Genomic DNA, 19,732 nt, shown 5'->3' with positions numbered 1-19,732 from the left:
ACTGGATTCAACAGTAAGCTGAGTGTGTACAGGTGACAATAGTTATACCCCTCCCTCGTCCGTTGCATGCCCGGCAGAAGATGCACCCTCGGCGCATTCAAACGCCTCCATTAAGAAACCTACTCCGGCCACACGTCAGTTCACGAGCGGTTCTGTATCGGTACTGTAATAACAGGAGTTAGTGGTCACTTTACTTAAATTTAATTAGCTTTAGTATATATTTATACTTAAAACAAGCAATGCATTGGCTCGTTCTATCAGTGCCACAGGATCAACATGCACAACAATTAGAATTATTATTCTCAGGACGCACACGATCAGCACATTTGTCGCACTTTCACAAAGATAATACTACCAAGTTTGAACTGTTTGTTATGGTTGTTGTCCTCTGCATCATCATGCCGTGTTTCCGAGATTGCAAGATTCAGAACCAACAAATAAGATCCCAAATAATAAGTACAACAAAGATGCCTACACATCTCGTTGATTCCTAGCTTGCAAGATTCACAGCCAACAAATAAGATTCAAATAATAAGTACAACAAAGATGCCTACACATCTCATTGATTCCCAGCTTGCAAGATTCAGAACCAACAAATAAGATTCGAATAATAAGTACAACAAAGATGCCTACACATCTCATTGATTCCCAGCTTGCAAGATTCAGAACCAACCCATTAGAGCCTTTTGATAAAGTGAATGTCGGGATTAAATCCATCTTGGCTAGCCATGTCATACAATCGAAGAACTTGGCAAATGCTCTTGACCGTCACAACATTTGTAGTTGAGTATTCCTGTTTGCACAGCACAAACAAGGAGACAGGAGAGCATGATTTCGCTTTAATGGTGGCCTCCTTGAACTCAACCTGCAGCTCCACTAGGATGAGGTCTGCCTGGAGTTCCATGATTCAATTCATGCGCCTTTTTCTGCAGTTCACCTGAAATGAAGCAAAGATTGCATCATTCAGCTAACAAGAAGTACTTGCTCTCGTGAGCTGGCAGGTTCTTCTTTAGTAGTTGCACTAAAATTGAGGAACATTAAGGTTGGTTGTCTGGCTCATGTAAGGTGCAACTATAATTTTATTATCCTTTTGTGCAGTTCCACTAAAATAAAGTGCCATTGTGGTGACAGTGACGACTGCATCTTGCAAAGGCTAATAAAATGTTGCACGAGATTACCACAGAACTTGACAGAGATTTTGGAAACTCCAATCACCATTTTGTGCAGTTCCACCAAAATCGAGAGATGTTGCCCATGTGACATTTTAGTTGAACTGCACAAGACACTCATTCCAAAAAAAAGTGTTTTGTGCAGTTCCCCAAAAGGTCACAATAGCAACAAGGTGAAATGGATATCCCTATCTGCACAAAAAGATAGAAAGTAAACAGTTGCTGGTCAATAAGAATATACGAAACATATACAAAATTAAAAGAAGCATCTTAATTATGTTCATGGCAATCATGCAAGGACAGTAGAAATTTTAAAACGTCGGCAATGCTTCATGTTACCAGAAGCATTACGATCAACAATGAGATTCCTCAAATATGGGATTACTTTAATGGTGGCATTGCTTGTTTACTAGACACAGTTAATCAACAGCAACTAAAGAGTTGGTTTAAGGGCATGGGACCGTGGGGACACCAGGACACTCAGCAGCGTAAAGGAGCAACTTACTTATCATACTGGGGAAAACAACAGGAGTGCCATTTGTAACACAGTTTAATTGCATCTTATCACAGGAGGCATTAGATTAACAATAACATTGGTTAGACATGTCCCTAAGATAACAGTGTGATCGCTTCATTTTACATGCCCCTTACATTAACAATAGCAAAAGGTTGGTATAAGGACATGCGACAGTGGATGCAACAGCAAAATGTACCTACAAGGAGGTATAAAGTGGTGATGCCGAGTTTGTTCATGCTATGTGAGGGCAGCAAACCTAATCCCGCAGACCTTGTACTATGTGAGGGTAACAAATCTAATCCTGGAGACCTTTTACTATGTGAGGGCAACAAATCTAATCCTGGAGACCTTTTACTATGTGAGGGCAGCAAATCTAATCCTAGAGACCTTTTACTATGTGAGGGCAACAAATCTAATCCTGAGACCTTTTACTATGTGAGGGCAGCAAATCTAATCCTGAAGACCTTTTACTATGTGATGGCAGCAAATCTAGTCCTGGACATACTCTGTTGACTTGTCCACCAGCCGCCACTTTCTATCCTTTTTTCAACCAATAATAGATCTGTTCCTTATCTAGTTTGTACTGCGTTTTCCCATTATTTCCCTTTTCAACCAAGAGACCGGTTGGGTATCCGGTCTCTACTACTTTCACCATATCATTTCCTCTATGAATCAAGTCCTAGATTCATGCTACAACTTTCCCCCCTTTCTTCGTTGTTTGAACAAAGCCCTAGATTCGAATGCATGAAGTATCTTTACCTCTAATACTACTAAAAATTTAGGTGGCTTTGGAAGAGCTGATGGGAGTAGAAAAAGATGCACATCCACACACGTGGGGAGCTGGGGCAGTAGAGCAAGGCCGCTTTCAAAGAACTTATACCTGAGGGTCGCCGGGATGTTGGTAGCGGCAGGTCGGATCTGCGACAATATGGCAGGGAGGAAGAAGGGTCGGAGGACCTCCCAAGCCGGCGTTGTGTCGGATAGGATGACACGGGCAGAGGATCGGGCCCCTTGGGCAGCTGTGGGTTTCCTCCCTCGGCGGTGATGATCGTGTGAATGATGCACCTTTTAGCCCTCTACACATACGGGCCGAAGGGATCCGGCCGGATCTGTGACTAGTGGTGAGCAAAGAGAAAATGTCGCTACCGCTGTCTTGTTTATATCTGGAGAGGATGAGAGAATGAAGAGAGCAACCCTAGTAAAGCAAGCGCTCAGGCCCCTGCGTACATATATAGTAGAGTGATTATCTTTTTTCTCTCCACAACAAGCGTTTCAATTTGTGTACTTGGCATTAAAGAAAAGAAACTCTCTATTTAAGGTGACTACTGTACGACTCCTACTTACTACTAGTAGTACTACAATATTGTTCACTTGTGCTCCCCGCCCCCCATTCATTGAACAACCCCACGGGTGAATAAACATACAGTAAGTACTATATTTATATAGAACGAACAAGCTTGAACTATTTTCGCGTAGTTAAAAGTTGAGGGCGGGGCTTTTCCTGGGCAGTACGCGCGACAGTTTTTGGGTAGGCGGTTTGACAGAGAGGCGAGGAGGGTGAGTGAGTGGTGGATTCTCAAACATACTGTTGGAAAGGTCGGGCTGTGCGATTTGACGGTGCATTACTGCTGGAAAGACTTGTGATATGACCACTCACTATAGTCATGAATTACTCGCACTCCGATCGGGGTGATGCCCCCCTTCCGTTCCGCGCTCTAATCTGGTGCATGACACGTCGACTCGGATGCTAGCTCTCCACCATGTCGGAGTAGTAAGAAGGAGCAAAGAGTGATGCGGTATATACTAGTACTACTACTACTCAGGTCGGAGGAGTGCGAACCACGGCAGCCCAGTGAACCAGCAGTGCGAACCACGGCAGCCCAGTGAACCAGCAGTGCGAACCATGGTAGCCCAGTGAACCAGCAGTAGAAAACAATGTGGTGATATGGCCATAAAAAATAATGTGCTACGGTCCACACTGTAGCATGTATAGTAACACTCCTCTTTGTATGGATCCCTGAGTTAGAGCTAGTTTGGGTTGAAATAGCCTCAAATTATCGAAACAAGAGGGGTTAGTTTGAGCTAGTTTGCTCTAACCCAGCTAAAAAAACTAGCCCGGTGGAGAGGTTCTAATTGGGTTAGTTATCCTCGGGCCCACTAAAAGAGAACTAAAAAAGTCCCCCCTACCCGCACCAGATCGCTCCCCCCCTCACGCACGACTCCTCTCTGTTCCCCATAGGGACGCCCGCCCAAGTGCCGCTCGCCCTCTCACTCCTCCAGTCGCCCTCTCCTTCCGGCCTTCGCTGCCCTACTCCGGCCGCCCTCTCCCTCCGGCCTTCGAAGGTTGCCCTGCTCCCCCTTCACTAGTCATTTTCTCCCTCTATCGTGCGCGGCGGCGGCGAATCTACCAGGGAGGTCGCGAGAGGGGTGAGTTTGTTCGTTCCTTCTCTGTCTCACAGCCATATCATTGATCTTGCTTGCTCTAGCACTAATTCTAATTCGGAAAAGTAGATCCTGATCAAACTTGGTATAGATTTGTGGTGCATGCATGGAATTGTTTGATGCTACTTGAGGAGGTAATAAATCTTTCTAGAGGCCCAAAGATTGAGTTCACCTTTCTAGGTATTTCAATTTCAGGCTTGCATTATTTCTAGAGGCCCAAAGATTCAGTTCACCTTTCTAGGTATTTCAGTTTCAGGATTGCATTATTTCTAGAGGCCCAAAGATTCAGTTCACCTTTCTAGGTACTTTAGTTACAGGCTTGCATTATTTCTAGAGGCCCAAAGATTAAGTTCCCAGTCGGCGGCAAGCGGCCCTGCTACCCATGCCGGTGTCGACCTGAACTCACGAGGGCCAGCGTCGGAGGGGTTCCCAGGGCTTGGGCTCTACAGAGCCTTCCTCCAGAGCAACGATGGTGAGATCCTCCCTCGGTGCATGAGGGGCTCCGGGATCCCTCCCTATCGTGAATGACTTCCATGATGAGTTAGCTCATGCTTTGTTTCATGAAGTGTTTTTTTATTTTGTGAAGCTTGATTGACGACTTGTATGTTTAAGTGGGATATCTCATTTGTATGGACAAAGTAAAAATTATCATGTTTTGCATTCTTGATTTGTATAGATGGTTCGTTTATGTCAATTGTGAGCAGGAGGAGGCCACAGAAGAGCCGGCCACACCAAATCCGGCAGGAAATAGGGTCCAAAGTAGTCAAATGATTGAGAAAGAGCATTTATTGTCAATCTAACCCTGCCATCCATACACCTCTTTGGTTTAGAGTTAGTTCAGGGTTAGAATCTAACTCTAACCTCTAACTGAGTTAGAGTTCTCCTTGTCTCAGTTCATCGCAATCATACTTTCCCTATTCCTATGTTTTCAGTATCCTGCATATCAATGAGGCCCTTTTTTTTGCGTGAAAAATCAAAGAGGCCCTTAGACTGGTTTAGGTCCGGTCATTTTTTATAAACGTGTTATGTCCAAAATTTAATGAGCGTGCTCCGGTTTCTACAAAAATAATCCGGTTTCATATAGTAATTCATTCATTTATTTATTCTTCTGCGGGGGGTTTGCATGTAATTCGTGAGGTCTGAAATGTAAAGTACCCCGGCATATGCGCCGAGTCATGCATGCACTACGACCCAGATGCTCTATGTCCCACATGTCGGCGAATGGGAGCACACGGAAATAGCCTAGGAGTACATATAGGATGATAAAAGCGTGAAAAAATATGTACTGTGAAGCGTAGCTGCGGTAAAGGAGACCTAAAGTGATGACAACTATAGGTCGCATGCACCCAACTAGTGGTACTAGACATACGACTAATTTTTCCCTCAAAAAAAAGAGGCACGAGTGCTCAGTACTCCTATTCTATAAACGAGTCCCATCCGACAACAGCATCCGTGCTAAAGCTAGCTCTCCTCCCTCGTTTCTCTCTTCTAACTCTAAACTCGGCCGACGCTCTGTGGGCGGGGTGGGTTTGCTCAACTGCGGCCCCACCTCATAGTGAAAACATTATGACTTGAATAAAAATGCCATATACTCCCTTCGTTCCTAAATATAAGCTTTTTTAGATACTCTTTCAAATGGAATACAACATACAGATGTATGTAGACATAGTTTAGAGTGTAGATTCACTCATTTTGCTCCGTATGTAGTAGTCACTTGCTGGAATCTTTAGAAAGACTTATATTTGGGAACAGAGGGAGTACTATACTAATAAAACATTATGGCCACGAGGCGATGCAGTGCTGGTTACAGGAGGCAAGAAAAAGATATGCATCCATCGATGATGTCCACCTCCTCGACTCAGGGCGCCGGCCCACCGAACGGCGCCTAAGTAGCAGCGGCTTTCGTGGCCAGGTCAACGTGCTTCTGAACAATTGCGTCCAAAGATTCCAGCCGCTGGAAGAAGGCCAACATCTTTCTGTGCTTGCTTGCCTTGTAGTGGCCTATGTAGATGATTTCCTCATAGACGTGGATCTGCAGGTCGACGGTTTCTTGCATGGCGAGGTGCTGTGCGGCGAGCGCGGCCTCGAGGTGCACATTCTTCATCGTGACCTCCGGCACCTGCAGGGTCACCTGGGCTTGAAAGAGTTCGTCACCATGGAGGCCGATGAGGGTGGCAGGCAATGAGGAGCCTGGGCGCGTGGGCTGGAGCAGTACGGCAAGGTCGTCCGTGTGCTTCTTGACGGCAGTGAACTTGCAGATGGAGTTGACCATCATGTCGTCCATGCGAGAGGCGAAGCCGGCGTCGACGAGGGCTACGATGCCGGCGGTCGCCTGCACCGTCTAGAACTGTTGCGCGGTGCGGGGCCGCAGGGCGGCGCCTTGGATGATTTGGCACAGCCGACTGGCGCTCGCGTCCATCGCCTCCATAGGTGCTTGTGGCTTCTGGTCACTTGGTCTTGGATTGGAGTGAGCAGTGTTGTGCAGAGACTTGGTAGTGGATGGATTGGAGTGGTGGGGCGCCTTTATTATATGAGAGTCCAAACTCTATTGCATTCACGTTGTGCTGGCTCTATTCTACTTCTCCAATTAATTCCCTCTGCATGTAATTGAGGATGCATCATTGACCGTTCAACGTCTCGGGAACCGCTACCCTCTCCCTCCTTGGCATTCAAGCACCTATGGACCCGTTGATGACAAGGTGCCTATGGTGACTTCGTAAATTTCAAGATGATAGTGCCATGCGTGTGTGCAATCATAGGGGTGAGTGTATGCGCGTGTATATGAGAGCTTGCATCTGTACTGTGTCAAAAAAATGTAAATGCGTGTCAAAAAGAGACTAGTCAGTATACTCAATATTGTGCACCTCGGAGAGGAAAACGATAGAAAACGTATTTATTTATGGTGCAGATTCACTCATTTTGCTCCATATGTACTCCGTCTCGGTGTAGTCTAGTCACTTGTTGAAATCTCTAGAAGGGAAAATACTCCTTTTTGGTTTACATGGCTATACTAGTAAGTAGTTGTACGTACTAGTACAATAGTGGGCTCACATAGAAATTTTGTCTCATGCAAGAGCCTGGCTATATGCGTGCTCCAATGTTCGCAACTGCAATGTTCAGTTTGCGCTTGGCTCTTCGCCTCTTCGAGAAGATGAACAATGATGTTACTACTACTGCTTCTACAGTGCCGAATCCACTGCTGCATGTCCGTCCATCGCGAGCGGGACGGATAGCTTGTTGTAGAAGTACTACTAAGCAAAAGCCTGTCCTCCTTTGCGAGCAACCGCGGGCATGGGCGAGGGAGAAGGCGTTTAGTAGTAAAATCAAGCTTCTCCTCGTTGTACGAGTTGACGCGACACATCATAGCACTCGCCCCACATGCTTGCCTCTAAGAGCATCTCCAATAGCATGTTTATATTTGGATGTCTGTATATTCATATAGACGATGGTCTAAAAAGATTCCCTTATATACACGTCCAGTTTTGCATCAGAATGTCTATATACAGGGACCATCACAGGTGGGCCATCGTTGGGGAGAGAAAGAAATCATGACTGCAGCTGAGTTTAGACAACGCCTTCACAATGTCCAGGCATGGACATTATCGAGGTCGATTTAGAGGATGTGTATATTTGGACGACCATATAGACAAGCTGTTGGCCGCCTACTTTGGACTCACGTCGTGGAAAATGAGTATAGACATCCATATAGACAAGCTATTGGAGATGCTCTAAACTTGGCTGAAAGACCCACAGTGTACAATATATTTGCTGCAACCTCTAACATTTACACACCACAAATTAAAATATATGTGGCCGTATGCATCATTCTTATGCAGAGGCCAGGGAGTCCCTACTTTTCGAAAAAAAATTAAAATATGTATTCCTGTCTTGACCAGATGAGCATGCAAACTACAATCACCAAGGTGACAGGTAGGGCCAGAAGACTATTTTAATTGTTTTTTAAAAACTTCAAGACGGCCACATAGCATGGAGCCGACCCCAACGATTTTAAGCTTACATGCACGGTACACGCTATCCTAGACTACTCTACACATGAAACTGCCACACGAGCGTCCGGGCTGCGCTTGGCTCTTCGCCTCTTCGGGAAGTCGAACAATGATGGAGTACTACTGCACTGGACGAGTACTATAGTATGTTTCTGGCCATCTGACACCGATTGAACTGCTGCATGTCCACCGCGTGCGGGAGGCAGAGCGTGTAGCGAAAGCTTCTCCTAGTCTTGCCAGCCACCACGCTCATGGGCGAGGGATGGACGCTCCTGCCTTTGCGTGTATGACACGTGGGCCCGACAGGTGTGTGGCCAACCTGTCATATAGCCAAAGGCAGGTGCAGTTAAGTCCGCGAGGGAGAGGATAATCAAACTTCTCATTGATGTACGAGTTGACACGACACATCAAAGCACTGCACTCGATATATTTCAATAATTTGCGTTTACCGATGCATTAATTACAACACATGCATGCATGCCGTGACTCTCCTTTTGATACTTGCATGTGTTGATTTAATGCACCTTGAAGTAGTATAAAATATGTGACGGTAAAGCTTTGTAATGCCCCGGCCCAAGTCGATAGATGGTTGTGCACGAGGAGGGCGAGATCATGCAGACCGAACAGGACCCGATGATGGAGCTCTCTAAGGTCTCGATGGACCTCAATGTGCTCCAATGCCCCTTGTGCCTCTGCCCCTTGACGCCTCCAGTGTATGAGGTTTGAATGCACCTCATCCGTTCGGCTGATTGAGCAAGGTGCAGGTTTCTTGATTTATGTGTTGTTCGATTGATTTCTGCAGTGCAAGGGAGGGCACCTGGCCTGCATGAACTGCCACGTCGAGCGCCCCGGGAACCAGCGGCAGTGCCAGAAGTACGAGCGCGGTGGTGGCTTCGACGTGCGGAACACGACGGTGGACTCCGTCCTTTCGTCGGTGAGGGTGGAGTGCCCGCACAAAGGCTGTGGGCTCTACGTCACTTACCACAAGCTCACCAATCACCAGAGCGTGTGTCCGCTCGCGCCCTGCAAATGCCCCGTGCCCATCTGTGGCTACGAAGGCCTGCCACCGGCGCTCTACCACCACATCAGCACCGCGCATCCCATGCCCGTGAACAGGATTCAGTACGGCAAGGTGCTCCAGCTGCAAGTGCCACTGTCGGAGCCACGGCTCTTGCTGTTCGCAGAGGAGGACGGCCGCACATTTTTTTTGGTTGGCGGTGTGCTTGACATCGGCACGCCTATCGCCGTGTCGATCGTCTGCATCAGAGCGGGGGCGTCCCCACTGCCGCACTACGTGGCCAAGCTGTGGGCGAACGGTCCGCCGGGGGAGCCCAAAGGCACGACCGACGCTGTCAAGGTGGAAATGGAGTTGACAAGCAGCAAGGATCCCGGCGACATCGACGTGCAGGAGCTGACCTTCTTCACAGTTCCGCCCAAGCTGATGGCCGGGGCTAAGCTGGTGTCCCTCCACATTCAGATTGACAAGCTCACATCCTAAATGTTTCTACAGTGCCTTCTATTTATCTTAGTAATATGCTAATATAGGGATTACCTCGGTCTACTTTAGCTTAAGAAATGGTGGTTTTGGTGGCGATGCAGCAATTACTTCGACATCAGATCAGTAATTTTCCAACAGTCGAACGGTTATTTTGTGTCTGTTGGATATAAAGTTCCTTTGGGTAAGAAGTACTACTTGTTATCAAAATGGATAAAAGGAGATGTATGTAGACATATTTTAGTTCTAGATATGTCCCTTTTTATCCATTTTGATGACAAGCACTCCCTCCGTTCCACAATACATGCCTTCCATTTGTCAAAATATAGATGTATCTAGACATGTTTTAGTATATAGGTACATCCACGATAGAGCCAATCGGATGGTTGAGAACACTACAATTCGTAGCTACATATGTGTGTGTGACTCCCAGATGCAGAGGCCGGGGGTCATCATCCTCCTTTTCGAGAAAAAACAGACGCTTGTGTGAGAGGATGAGTGCGTGCGTGCACCTCTTCTCTTCTTGTAATAACGTACTAAACTCAGAGTACAAGTTTTTCTAGGTGGCATGATGGTGCGTGCGAGAAGTCCTGAGAGATAGGTTTAATGCGTCTGAAAAGAAGACTAGCCTAGAGCTCGCCACGCAGCTATTCCTGTCGAACGCCCCATTAACGTAAGATATGTATACGACGGTGCCAGTTATTGCACGTACATAGCAGTACTCCCTCCTTTCCAGTTTATAGGGCTTAATTCAAAAATCTCACAAACCAAGATGGTGAGTGGTGCAATATTTTTTGTAGTTTGCAAAAGCACCTAATTAATGCTCTTGTTTTTCTCAAAAAATTATGTTTATCAATGCATTAATTGCAATGCATGCATGCATAAAGTACATGCATTGGTAAATTTTCTCTTAATACTTGCATGCAATGATTTAATGCACCTTGGAAACTGAACATGTGATGGGGAACAACCAAATTGAGCCTTATAAAAAGGAAAAACAAAAATTTTGGGATAAGCCCTATAAACCGGAAAGGAGGGAGTAGAAAAAGAACTACTCCATCCAGGAATAGTGCCGCACTTCGAAACTAGAACCGTCAATAAATTTTGAGCTTGCGTCTCATCACATTCCAAATTACTCCACGCTATATTGAATTGCAAACCTGTTCACACCGATCACAACCTAAACGGTTTCCCATTTAGGAGCGTATTAGTACCACGCTATATTGAATTGCAAACATGTTCACACTGATCACAACCTAAACGGTTTCCCACTTAGGCGCGTATTAGTACTCGGTTATAAATACTAGTATGCCAAGATGACTGCACATTCCTCCTCAACTCCTCATCCACAAAAACAAACAAGTCATTCAGCATCCTTCCCTTGCGTCTCCCATGGCCAACGTGAGTTCTGGGTTGAGAGATTGCCACCAGGGAGAGGCGAGCATGGAAGCGGAAGCACGAGAGATGTCCCACCTCGCTGCGAGAGCAGACGACATGTCCCGCCGCGCGGAAGTAGCAGCACAGAGGTCCCGCCGCACCGCTGAAGCAGCACGGAGGTCCCACTGCGCCGTCGATGCAGCAGACTGGTCTGGCCGTGCCGCGGAAGGAGCAGAGATGTCCCGCCACACCGTGAATGCAGCAGAGATGTCCCGCTGCGCCGCGGGGGCCTGGGAAAATTTCTCGCACGCAGGCGACGACTGTTACAGGCACATGCATGCGACCGTCCATAGCCAGATGGATCAGATCTCCGGCTGGGCGAGGTTGCAGGACAACATGAATGCCTCGTTTGAACAGGCTACCGGTGTATTCCGACAACTAAGGGAGGGCAATGAGAGGTTCCGGGCCGAGCATGACCTGCTGAGGGAGAAGATCATCCAAAGTGCAGACCAGCAGGAGGAGACCAGTGCCTTGTTGAAGAGGACCGGCATCATCGTCAAGAAACTTATGGACGAGAATGACATGCTCCACAACGAGCGCCAAAGGCTGGTGGAGGAATCCGTGGATGTTCTCAAGCAGCGTCTTGAGGATACAAAAGAGCTCATCGCCGCTCTCCGCGGAGACTAGTTCCCGCGGCCTGCAGCAACGCATCAAGAAAGTAGAGATCAGCGAGCCAGATCCTTGTCTTCCTTCTTCTTTTGCCCTTGTGTATTTCGGGCGTAGCCGCATGTGGATTTTTTAATTATCTTTCTAATTATGTAATACAATTAATCATCCTTATATATTCATCAGTCTTGCTATAAGTCGCAGTAGATGTTATATAGGTCCGTCGGATCTTACATCAAGATCTGTTCTTTCAGATTTTCTATTTTCTCTCTTAAATCTCAGTCGAGTGAGACATAGCCACACCATTAAGCAGAGGCTCGGGCGCCATTAATGGAGAACTTGGGAGAGAGGTGGACGGCAGATGGAGGTCAAAGGGCTCTCCTCCCGATAAGCACGCGCAGGGGTCTGATTGCACGCATCTCGTACTCAAATAGCTACCTTGCACGACACCTCCTAGCTAGTAAAAAATGGGGACGTGTGGCAGCACGTAAATGGTACTAGTAAGTAGAACGCACACGGTTTTAATAATACTTGTGTTTCCGATTGTAACGTGACATCACTTGTTCCAAAATGACTTTGTGGATTGTTAATGTGTGCGCCTTTGCAAACCGGACTGCAAAATTACCACAGCATGTTGGTGCCATGTCATGGCACCAAGCGAAGTTTCATTATTTTCATGCGTGTTTTGGATTTACAGGAATTAATAAACTAAGTTTCTCAATGTTTCCAACCCAGCCACGACGCCCGGAATTTTGAATTTCATTCCCATTTCTTGCATGGAACCTAGAAATTTACCCGAGGACACACATGTGATTTTTCAACCAACTTTGGTGCTCTGGAACATGTGCTTGTATTTTTCTATTTGAATTACGCACACAAAGGTGACACGTTCCCTCCCAGAACCACGAGCCTTCTTGAGAGAATCTCCGATTTGCAAGAAGCTTATACCAAAATTTGTTCCTATTCAGCCATTTTTTTACCACGGCATGGTACTACCATGACATGACACCATGCCAAGTTTCATGATTTTAAAACCAAGTTTCTCAACGTTCTCGACCAAGCCACGATGCCCAGATGTTTGAATTTTATTCTCATTTTTGGCATGGGACCTAGAAATGCACCCAAGGACACAAATGTGATTTTCCAACCAACTTTGGTGTAGGGGAGCATGTGCTTGTAATTCAAATTTGAATTATGCACATTAAATGACCCAAAACTCAATTAATGTGAAAATAAGGCAAAACGAAGCCGGAATAATTCCAAAATTTAATAGGGCACTCATGTAGTTCCATGTTGCCTTCGTAAATAAACTCAAGGGGGACAGCGTATATCGTTTCAACCTCAAAGGTGGCACGTTCCCTCTCAGAACCACGAGCCTTCCTGAGAGAAGCTTCAGTTTGCAAGAAGCTTATACCAAAATCTGTTCCTATTCAGCCTATTTTTTTTACCACATCATGGTAGTACCATGACATGACGCCCATGCCAAGTTTCATGATTTTTAGACGTGTTTTGGATTTACAAGAATTTTAAAACCAAGTTTCTCAATGTTCTCGGCCGAGCCACGATGCCCAGATGTTTTAATTTTATTCTCATTTCTTGCATGGGACCTAGAAATTCACCCGAGGACACAAATGTGATTTTTCAACCAACTTTGGTGCACGAGAGCATGTGCTTGTTCTTCAAATTTGAATTATGCACATTAAATGACCAGAAACTCAATTAATGTATAAAAAACGACAAACGAACCCGGAATAATTCCAAAATTTAACAGGGCACTCATGTAGTTCTATGTTGCCTTTGTTAAGAAACTCAAGGGGGGGGGGCAGCGTATATCGTTTCACACTCAAAGGTGGCACGTTCCCTCTTAGAACCACGAGCTTCCAAATCGGCCCAATTTTTTACCACAACATGTTAGTGCCATGACATGACACCATGCCAAGTTTCATGATTTCTAGGCGAGTTTTGGATTTACATGAATTTAAAATCTAAGTTTCTCGATGTTCTCGGCCGAGTCATGACACCCAGATGTTGGAATTTCATTCTCATTTCTTCCATGATACCTAGAAATTCAACCAAGGACACACATGTGATTTTTCAACCCACTTTGGTGCACCGGAGCATGTGCATGCAATTCATATTTAGATTATGCACATTAAAAGTCCAAAAAGTCAATTAATGTATAAAAAGGCTAAATGAACCCGAAATAATTCCAAAATTTAACAGGGCACTCATATAGTTCTATGTTGCCTCTGTAAAGAAAATCAGGGGGAGGCAGCGTATATCATTACGCACACAATGGTGACACGTTCCCTCTCGGAACCATGAGGCTTGTTGAGAGAATCTCCCTTTTTGCAAGAAGCTTAGGCCAAAACTTGTCCCAATTCAGCCAAAAATTATACATATGAAAACAGGGTTTAGATTATCCCAAACATCTCGCTACCTAGACCAATAATGTACTATTATTTGAATTCAACATAAAATGGATACAAATATTTGAATTGGAGAGCTTATGGTACATGTAGTTCATAGTGAAATATGATTACTGGTATATGCATGTTTTTTGTTATCAAGATAATATTTAAATTATTGTATAACTTGACAACAATCGTATTGAAATAAGAAAAATTGATTCAAATTTAGTCTGTATGGTAGACGACAATATATATGTTCACATGGTGGAGTAAAATGTTCATATATGATGGAAGATCAAAATGTACGACTACATCAATTATAAACCGCAAGGTCACCTAATGATATATTCGAATTCAACATAACGTGGATTCAAAAATTGAAATTCGAGATGCTGGCATTTGTAATCATATAAAAAGGGACATTACTCTTTCTTTGGTGGGAATTGATTTGTTTTTTGTTGTTGTTGAGGGAAGTGTGAATCGATTTGGTACAGTGTAGGGTAATCTTGTTCTCCCGATTTTTTTTACATTTTTCTTGTAGTTTTTTCAATGGAGTCTATAGCAATATAGTAGAAGGGGACATGACTCTCTTGTGTCTTGTATGAATTGTTTTTTTACACGTTAAGTTTGTTCTGCCGAATAAGGAATCCGCACCTTGTTATCCCGAAATTTTCAAGCTTGAGTATCTTTTATCTCACCTGCTTTGAAACTCCCGCCTCTTCAACCTGCGCTGTGCCTTTTTATCCCGAAATTTGGACGCGCGCGAGAACTCCCTCCTCATCCAAAATCGGTCCTGCAGTCCAGACACGCGAAATCCCCCTTCTACCCCTCAACCGGAAATTAAGCTCCACGTCGTGGTGTCAAAATCGATGGGGGTACACTGGTAACTTACCCTACATTTCAGACAAGCATGTCCCTAAGCTTGGCTCCCCCCTCCTCCTTCGCCCCCCCCCCATTTGTACACCGAGGCCGCCAAAACCCGTGAAACCCCAAGCTCCTCCTTCGGCCTCCCAACCGCCGCCCAGCCGGAGACTCTTCCCCGACTACGTCGTCCACCGCAACAGCTCGCCGTCCCTCATCCACCGCACCGGATGAGGATCCATTGTCGATCTCGTCGTCCCGCCGGATCAGCCACCCCGTCCTCCACCTCCAAGGAGCTGACCCGACGTACGCCTCGTCTATCGCGCCACCTCAATCCCCACGGCGATGTCTTGACCTACCCCACCGGAACCGCAACACCCTCACCAATTCCTTCGATGAAGCCGAGGCCAACTCAGCGCCACCAAGGAGGTTCTGCACTCACCGCTACATTTTATCTTTTATTTGATCTCAAGGTGCTGCCGGTTCTCGATACCGAGTAGACATGGCGGGTCTCCATTGACGACGCCGTCGTCGGCCACATCATCCACGGCGTCTATCCCCCATGTCGTTGCTTCCTCGGTGGCAACTTCCAGAACTGCATTAGCTGCAGCTGCTCCGGCTCTCGCTCGCGTTGCGGCTCTGTTATTGTTGTCGATCGTGCTGCTGCACTGCTCATGCTTTCGTTCGTGCTGCTACTATACCCTTGCTCTCGCTTGCGCTGCTGCTGCTGATGCACGACCTCCGGCAGCTACAAGAGTTGCTACTTTAGCACTTGCTCGCGGTGCTACTGCACGACTTGCTCTCTGCTAGTGCGTTCCCTGCCCAAGTGTCTGCTGATTTAGATTGTTGCTTCTCTGCTACTAGTGCTCGAACGGCCTAAACATCTATTGCAATGCTTTGTTATTAGTTCAATCAGTTTCGACAGTAAAATTCACTTTCGACTATAAAGTTCATTTTCTTCAGTTAAGTTCAGAGTGAATAGTACTTATAGCATCTGTCGGAGCGGTCGTGGCGCGGCTGATGCATTTTACATCTAGCACTTTTTGGTGATGTATTTTATATCATCTATTACAGATGATATTAGGGTCCCACTTGAGATTAACGTTGTCTGTCTTGTCCTGCTTCAGCCTCATCGCCGTACACCTTAGCGGAGCTACTCCAACGACAGAACCATCCATCACAGCGGATCAGTACCCTCGGCGCCATTTCCAAAGGCCTCAGATCTTCTTCCCCGCCTCCGATAGTCACACCAGCATCATCACCATCCTCCGCGTCCAACCCAATGATGCTGAGGTCCACAAGGCTATTCCAAAGAGGTTGTACACTCGTCGCATCACTTTGTTACTCTGCATTCATGTCGATCCCTCAGGGATCCTTTGCTATGGAACTACTATTCATGCAAATCTGTTAGAAGGAGTGGTGCAAAGAAAAACTGGAGGATTTTTTTCCTTTGGTGCCTCTTTCAAAGAAAAAAGTAGGAATTTTATTCACTTGGACGTCCTTTTCAAATTAATATGCATGAAGAACAGAGCTAATTGCATTACTGGCGTAATAAGATTCTTATTTTTTTCATTTTCACGTGGTTTGACTTTAATTTGACCACATTTCTCCATTCCTGTGTTCTTCCGATTCATGTGAACCAAACACCTAGGTTGACTGAAATCCTATGTTTCCAAATGCTTTGTTTTGCATGTGCATTCCTATCCTATTCCTGTGTTTTCCCTGTCCCTGCGTTTATAGAATCCTCCAATTCTAAGGAGCCCCTACAGTTTTACTTCATTTTCAGATAGGCGTGAAAGAAAGCTCTATGTGTTATGTCCTACTCCTGCTGTGCCGTCATCCACCCCACCTGAGGTGCACCATCGACAGAAGCATTCACTGCAGCAGAGATCCCCCCTGCAGACTTTCTTTCACCGCCTTAGATCATCTTCCCCATTGCCGGCAGCCACGGCAATTGCATTATCATCATCGACTGAGCAGATGAACCTAAGGACTACACAATTCCGGAAGAGAGGTTGCAGTCTTTCTTGTTTGCTTACGTTATACTTCAATTATTATTACCTGCTACTTTATCACTCAAACTTGAGTTTTGAAATGCCCATGGGTCTCATATCGAGCCAGCAACGAATAGTATCTGTCTACTATCTGGTTCATCTGGGGTCTTCTATGTGGTTCATGTTGGGTGGGAAACAAACAATAGATGATCCATTGTCTATCTTTTTAAACTGAAGCTATAATCTACCTGCTATCATTAGTTTTGGATCCATCCACTCGTTTGCTACCATCAGTCTTGATTTTTGCATGCACCCCTTAGGCCTTACAAAATCTAACTATTTTTTTATTATGCATGTCAGATATTGTACACAATCGTACTGAACATGTAGAGAAAAAGAGAAGACCGTTGCGTGGGAATATAATGTCATGCAGACGCCGCTCCATGGTGGGCGAAGTGGGCCCCCCCTCCTGCATTTCCAGATTGTATTCCAGAGGAAGATAACTGTTCAGATGGAGATTCAGAAGGAGCCGACCACGCCTGTTTACCACCTGAGGTGTTTGCTCTAACCTGGCATGCTGATGTTGGTCATATCATGCATATGGCGCCTTGCATTGCTTACATTATACATCTTATATGTCATCAGCTTAGTTTAGATTTGCTTTGTGTGAATGCCACCTGTTTGGTTTCTATATCATACTCCCACCATTCCTAAATATTTGTCTTTTTAGAGATTTCAACAAGTGACTACATACGGAACAAAATGAGTGAATCTACACTCTAAAATATGTCTATATACATCCGTATGTGGTAGTCCATTTGAAATCTCTAAAAAGACAAATATTTAGGAACGGAGGGAGTATATGGGAATTATGCAATGCCATCTTCTTTAGCCAGGCATCATATACGTGAATCATGCAATGCCATCCTGTTTAGCCAGTCATCGTATATGTGAATTGTATCGTGCCATATTTTTTCCATAATGTATTCCATTTGTCAACAATGTTTATACATTCATCTACTCTTCCTGTGCATCAGCCATTTGAGTCGGTCATGGGAAAATTTGGAGTGAAAACAAGGTCTTCTGAGCAGTCAGTGCTACCTGTCGATGCAGATTTCTTGCTGGTTACAGATAGCTCCTCAGAGGAGGATTCAGAGACAGATGACCAGTCGTATACCCCCCTCCCGAGGTGCATGCTCTAAATTGGCTGGGTTATATTGCTCATATCATGCATATGGTGTCTTGCATTGCCATGCCATCTGCTTAGATTAGACATGCTTTGTGTGAATGCCTCCTGTTTGCTTTCTATATCAGATATGTGAATTATGCAATGCCATGTTTTTCAGCCAGTTATCATATATGTGAATTATGCACCGCCATGGAGCCAGGCATCATATATGTGAATTATCTCATGCCATCTTTTTTTTCATTACGTATTCCATTTGTCGACAATCTGTGTATATTGAACTACTCTTCATGTGTATCAGCCATTTGAGCCGGTTATGGAAAAATATGGAGTGAAAACAAGGTCTTCAGAGCATGCAATGGTACCTGTTGAAGCATATATCTCGATGGTTACAGGGAGCTCCTCAGAGGAGGATTCAGAGACAGATGACCAGTCCTATATCCCACCTGAGGTGTATGCTCTAAGTTGCAATGTTTATATTTCTCATATGATGCATATGGTGTCTTGCATTGCTTAGTTTAGACATCATATGCACACTATTGAATTCCATCTGCTTAGTTTAGAGATCATACATGCGAGTGCCAGCTGCTTAGTATATGAATCAATTATGTAAATTATATCATGACATCCTGTATACTTAGACAACATGCATGTGAATTATTTCATCCCAACCTATTTTAAAAAGACATCATATAGTTTTGTCATGTCATCCTGTTTAGGTACTCATCATATGTTGAATTATGCCATTATATCCTGTTAAGTTATCCATCATATATCTGAAACTGTGTCATGCTATCCGGTTTAGTTAGGCATCATATATGTGAATTTGTGTCATGCTGTCCTGTTTGGTTAGACAAAATATATGTGAATTACCACATCTATCTATCATACAATGTCTGTACGTTCAATTTCTTTTCTTGTTTATCAGCCATTTGAATTGGAGGGGGTGATGGCAGTATCTAAGGGAGCAAAAACCCGTTCTTCACAAAAGACAGTGCTACCCGTCGATGCAGATAGAACCATGGTTGTATTGGCCCACAAACTAGCCCCACCACACATAATCGAGACCCATCCAGATTGCACACTTACACCGTTGGGCAGAGAACCAGCACAACCCATCTAACCGCAACCCTAGCAGATAGTAACCCACTTCTAGTTGACAAAGCACCATGTCCACCACAGAGTACCCCCACACGAGCAGTTTGTAAAGCTATTACAGTGCCCAAAGCACGAAGACCACCACAGCTAACCCAAACTCCACGTTTAAAGCAGAAGAGCAATTGTTCTCAGGCCAGATTCCATAGCTATGGTCCATACTACTTTGCTGTTGCATCACTGTATTTACTCATACCAACTACTTTCGAATTTGAAGGATCCAATTGAAACTCCAATGGCGCAACAGGTATGTTTTAAACCTATTTCTTTAACTGGATTGTTGTTCTAACTTCTTGCTCTATGTTGATTTCAGTTTAAGTTGGATAAACAGTTATGTTCTCATGCGATGCACATTACAAGTGCTGCCAATGCTGTGTAGTTTCTCACACTTATATTATGTCTATGTTGCTGTGTCTTAAAAATATATGAGTTGAACTGTGTCTCTATCTTGA

The sequence above is a fragment of the Triticum aestivum genome, chromosome 5B, assembly GCF_018294505.1.
Source record: "Triticum aestivum cultivar Chinese Spring chromosome 5B, IWGSC CS RefSeq v2.1, whole genome shotgun sequence".
Taxonomy (NCBI): domain Eukaryota; kingdom Viridiplantae; phylum Streptophyta; class Magnoliopsida; order Poales; family Poaceae; genus Triticum; species Triticum aestivum.
The sequence above is the reverse complement of the archived record's forward strand: the minus strand, read 5'-3'. Positions refer to the sequence as shown.